At 38.8% G+C, this 6,000-nt stretch overlaps 1 protein-coding gene across 1 annotated transcript in view; it reads right to left on the bottom strand.

The window, feature by feature from the left end:
• RANBP17 (RAN binding protein 17) overlaps positions 1 to 6,000 on the bottom strand; it is a 428,836-nt gene that overhangs the window by 340,738 nt on the left and 82,098 nt on the right. The gene's annotated exons all lie outside the window — the stretch shown is intronic.

Here is a 6,000-nt window from a genome sequence, read left to right as displayed (position 1 = left end):
CAACATGGCACAAGTACACATATGTAACAAACCTGCACGTTATGCACATGTACCCTAGAACTTAAAGTATAATAAAAAAAAAATTAAATAAAAAAAATCAAAAAAGAAAAAAAAAGAAAAAATATTCTGACAAGTGTTTTTATAGTGATTATTTCCTATATTTATAAATAAAGCTACTTATTTAAAAGTACCCTTTGCATACCAAATATCCTCAGTACTGCTAAGATTTACAGAGAACTTGCTAAGGAATTAGATTTAAGAATTAGATTGTTATAACCAGGTTTTGAGGATTTTTCCCTAAAATGATGTTTGATACGCTTATCCTCTAATTTTGAGAGGAGGAGTAATGCTAAATTTTAAAATCTGTGTACTGGTGAATTAGCAGATTATTGGAGTAGGTTTTAGTTAAATAAATAGATGTATACATCAAACTTCATCTCTGCAGCCAAGTGATTTGTCATGTGACTTAAAGAAGGTGTATCTTGCTTTTAAATTCTTTACTGCATAGGATCTCCCTTCTCCTACTCAAGTTCTTTGTTGATTTTATGTACTTTCTCTTGTTTATTTTTATTTCCTTTTTATAGCACACATTCCCAAATTCAAAGAAGATGTGGAACAAAAAGTCTGTTGTGGTGCCTTTACAACTCATATCAAGCTGGTGATCTGCATTTGCCTAAGAGGCAATGATATCCCCATCAGGAGGAGAGTAGGAATGAGTTCCCAGCAGGGTACACAATCCATCTGTCAAAGAAGTTTTAGCAGTTGTATAGGTTCAGCTGCAAGTGTCTGAAATCCAAAATAACAATGGCTTAAATAATGTAGTTATTTATTTCTCTCTCAAGCAAAAATCCACGGTAGTTCCCTAAAGCTAGCTGGTGCTCCATGATGTATCAGGGGCTCAGGTTCCTTCCATCTTGTCACACTTGCCTCCACAAGTACTATGTGGTCTAAGGTAGCTTCTTCAGCTCCACATTCGGTCTATATATGTTACACATAACACATTCATTTACACTCAACTTCCCAGAACATAGTCACTTTGCCATACCTAGCTGCAAAACAACCTAGTAAATCTAGTCTTTATTCAGAGTGGCCATCTGCCCAAGAAAACAATCAAGCACTTTATTATGGGAAGGGAAAGGAAGAAATGAAAGACAATTGACAGTCTCTACCACAGTGTCCCCTGAAGATGTGCTGCCACCTCTAACAAATGTATATGACCAATGCCTATACATACCAATATATACAGGTTTAGTATCCCTTTGCTGAAATGCTTCAAACCAGAAGTGTTTCCAATTTTTAATTTTTAAAAAATTTGGAATATCTGCATTATACTTACCATCTGAGCATCTCCAATCCAAAAATCCATAATCTGAAATGCTTCAATGAGCATTTCCTTTAAGCATGACCTTTGAGATTCATGTTGATGCTCAAAATGTTTCAGATTTTGAAGCATTTCGAATTTCAGATTTTTGGATTAGGGATGCTCAATGTGTACATAATATCCACTCCCAGTTCCAATTTATTGTCCTATATATATTATTCCTTTATCTCAAATTATTTCTGGTAAAAAGCACAGAATGAAAAGGTAAATAATTTTTGATCCCAGTATAGCATGCCATTTCAAACACAATGAAATGAATTTTGGATAACTGTTCTGAATTTTCCTAGGTATCCAACTAAATAAGTATTTCTTCAGTCAACAAATTTGAGGGCCCACTATATGTCAGATATGTGTTAGGCATTCAAAATACAACAAAGTACAAGACACATATATCCCCAGTCCTCTAGAAATCTGTAATCTATAAAGAAGAAGACAAAAGAAGCAGTTAGAATAAAGAATGACAAGTCCTATAACAAATGCTATCTCCTAATATTCTAGGCTGGAACAAGGCAAAGCCATAGATTGTCGCGACAAAGAGGAAAGCATGTGTAGCCATCTAAAGGGGCAGGGGGCTGTGCGCAGTGGCTCAGGCCTGTAATTCCAGCACTTTGGGAGCCCAAGGCAGGCAGATCCCTTGAGATCAGGAGTTTGAGATCATCCTGGCCAACGCGGTGAAACCCTGTCTCTACTAAAAATAAAAAAATTAGCCAGGCATGGTGGCAGGCGCCCGTAACCCAGCTACTCAGCTGTATAATGTTCAACATCGCTATAATGTAGTGAACGGCAGAAAATGAGGCTAAATGGGACAGGCAGGAGCCAGATAATGAACAGCCTCATAAGCCATGTTGTTAATCTCAAAAACAATGAAGTCACTGCATAGTTTAAGCAAACATCCCAGTGAAACAGTCCAATGGGTGTTTGGAAGTCAGAAGACAAGAATTACTGAAACAAAATACAATCACTGAGCAAGGTGAGGGCCTAGTTGAGGTTAAAAACAAGTGACAATGGGTCCTATCCACAGAAGTGTGCAATTTCTTTTACTATCACTCAATAAATTCCCTCAGGGTTAAGCTTTTGCCACACAGAGGAGATAAAATACAGCAGTAAGCAAAACAAAGCTTATTCCTTCCCTTACTCTAGTAGAAAAAACAACATCAAGAGACAGTAAGTACTATTAAGAAAAATAAAGTGGGGTAAAGATGTTATTTTGGATAGGGAGGTCAGAGGACCTCTCTTTGAAAAAGACATCTGAGTACAGAGACCTGACTGAAGCAAGGGAGAACAGTTAACCCTTGAACAACACAGGTTTGAACTGTGCGGGTCCACTTATATGGAAATTTTCTTGCGCCGCTGCCATTCCTGAGACAGCAAGACCAACTTCACCTTCTCAGCATTTAAGCCTACCCAATGTTTAAGATGAGGAGGATGAAGACCTTTATGAAGATCCACTTAATGAACAGAAAATTTATTTTCTCTTACCTATGATTTCCTTAATAACATTTTCTTTTCTCTAGCTTCCTTTGTTAGAATACAGTATATAACACATATAACATACAAAATATGTTTTAATTGACTGTTTATGTTATCAATAAGGTTTGCAGTCAGCAGTAGGCTATTAATAGTTAAATTTGGGGGAGTCAAAAGTTATAGGCAGACTTTCAACTGTGTGGGAGTTTGGTGCCCCTAACTCCCTCATTGTTCAAGGGCCAAATGTACTATACAAACATCTGGAAGAAAGTATTCTTAGCAGAAGAAAGAGAAGCACAAAGGCCCTAAAGTGAAAACACACTGGTAATACTCAAAGAACAGCAAGGAGGCCAGTGTTAAATGGGAAAGGGTAGGAATGAGGTCAGAAGTAGCACAAGATACTCTGGGCCATCACAAGGGCCTTGAAATTGGTCTCAAGTGTGATAGGAAGCCACTGGAGGCTTATGAGTAGGAAAAGGGGACAAATATTATCTGATCAGAAAGCAGTTGAAGTTATTTACATAATAGTAGGGTTTGGGAGAGACAGGAAAACTCTGAGCTAGTTATTAAGGTCTTGATAATGAGGGATGACTGGGAGATTAGTAGGTGAGAGCAATGAAAGACAGAGGGTGGCATAGCTAAGTAGAACAGGCCTGAAAGAAGCTAGCACTCTACTAGCACTAGTGGATATTTATGCCTAGTGTTCCACTATTGGAACACTAAGTATATGGGAGTTATTTATATCCTACTGCTCAAGGTCATAGCCAAGGTCTGATTGCAAAAATTAGAAAAAAAAAATGCAACTGCGTGCATAAATGGGTTAACAGGACACATGATAAGACAAAATCCCCGAAGAATCTCTCAAGAAGTTTTCATTTTAGTCATGATGAATGAAACTAAAATGACTATAAAATGTCTTTATTTAATTAGAATTATGTGGCCTGAGTATAATTATATTTATTTGCTATGTTTAAAGCAGTATGTTTCAATCATAATATAAATCATCACAATGTTAGAAGCTTTTATGACTCAAACTTTTCATGCCAAAATAGCACATAAGTTTTTGGCAGGAGCTTCATGATCTCCTAATTTGGTAGTGTTCTCCGAGGAGTTGGAATGCTATCATATACAACATATAGAAGGCCACAGTACTTGTAGTTCCAATTATTTGGAACATCTTCATATGAAAGTGATTTTTTTGTAATTTTACATAAGACATCATTCTTAATTTAGAATCTCAATATTCTAAAATGCCTATTTATTTCCAGACTGTTGGGTAAGTCCTAGAATACGCCCCACCTTGAATTTGCTTGGCCCTGCTTGCACACCCACCAATCACACCATCATCTCTCACCTCAACCCTGGCTTCAGCCACTTGTCTTGTAGCCCCAGAAAAGATTCACAGTTTCTGCAGTTACAAATCTTCCCAGAAAAGACAGACAAACCACCATTCCTGTTCATAGCTCCAACAGGACCAATTAAAGCTCTGTCTCCCCAGCAGCTCCTCAAAGAGGCCAGGAAACACAACTAAGAAGTGTGGAAAAGTTAAATCCCCCAGGAGTAGACATTAACCAGTAAGAAACAAGACACAGAAAGAAGCCAACGGATATACACTGCTTGTCCTTACTCCCCCAACCATGAGTTGTTCTAAGGCACAAGTGGTTTCATGTGGCCCTCTGGGGAAAATTCCTATAAAAGCAAGCAATCAGTTGTATTTTCTCAGTAATACACCACCTTACATAGTTGGTTCTCATTATTCATGGTAGTTATGTTCTATAAAGTCACTGTGAACACTGAATCAGAGAATAATGAACCATTGCTCCAAGGTAAAATACAGAATTAGGTTCCTGCAAGCCTCTAGTGACAACATTTTGGTCAATGGATTATAACCTTGTTTCAGGTGTGATTCTGTTTAGAGAGGCTTTTTCAAATATACTGTTGACTTGTTAACACTGAACTTACACACTACTGCAGTATTCACAGTACTCCCACTGGTGCCCAGACAAAGAGAATCTAACCCATGTATGGCACATGATAACCTTCTTGTATTTAGGAACACTAAATAGCACTTTAACAATACAGCTGGGCTATTTTAAACACTGAAAGCACCAACAAAAAGCACAAAAGTACGACAAATGTGGCTCTAAACAGAATATAAAAAGGACAATTCTTTGCAGCACGAGAGCTGAAACAAGGCAGAGTATCACCTGTTCAACCTCAGTTGGGAAAGTGCAACACAAAACTCAAATTTCTTCATCCCTATGCACATGTCTGCAAGTGACCACAAAAGCACCATGAGGACTGATTTTGGGGTTAGAAACACATTTTATCAAGTAGGCAAATTCACAAAAAATGGAACCCAGGTATAATGAGGATTGACTGAATTTGTTTTCTCTTACTGTCTCACTTTCCCTTTCCTCTGATTCTTTCTTCTCTAAAAATGTACTCTTCTCCCTAACCTCCAGAAAAATATTAGCCCATGAACTTCACCAAAGGCTCTGTTTTCCAGGGAATGCAGGCTAAAACATAAGTCTTAGTTCAAAATGTTCGATATGTTTGCTGCTTAAATAAAAAACTAATATTTTTTTCTCATTGGCAAATATACACCTACTTTATTTCCTAATATACATTTTCTCACGAGATAGTGGCAGTGCGTGAGTGCGTGTGTGTGTCTGTGTGTGTGTGTGTGTTTTGAGACAGAGTCTTACTGTCGCCCAGGCTGAAGTACAGTGGCACGATCCTAGCTCACTGCAAGCTCCGCCTCCCGGGTTCATGCCATTCTCCTGCCTCAGCCTCCCTCCCAAGTAGCTAGGATTACAGGCGCCCACCACTGTGCCTGGCTAATTTTTGTATTTTTAGTAGAGACGGGGTTTCACCGTGTTAGCCAGGATGGTCTCGATCTCCTGACCTCATGATCCGCCCACCTCGGCCTCCCAAAGTGCTGGGATTATAGGCATTAGCTACCGCGCCCAGCCGTGTATTTCCCTACTTGATGATTAAACTTAAAAAAAAAAATCAGCTGGGCACGGTGGCTCACACCTGTAATCCCAGCACTTTGGGAGGCCAACAAGGCAGGCAGATCACCTGCCAGGCAGATCGGCAAGGCAGGCAGAGTTGGAGACCAGCCTGATCAACATGGAGAAACCCCATCT

Source organism: Colobus angolensis, unplaced genomic scaffold (assembly GCF_000951035.1).
Source record: "Colobus angolensis palliatus isolate OR3802 unplaced genomic scaffold, Cang.pa_1.0 Scaffold27, whole genome shotgun sequence".
Lineage (NCBI taxonomy): Eukaryota > Metazoa > Chordata > Mammalia > Primates > Cercopithecidae > Colobus > Colobus angolensis.
The sequence above is the reverse complement of the archived record's forward strand: the minus strand, read 5'-3'. Positions and strand labels throughout refer to the sequence as shown.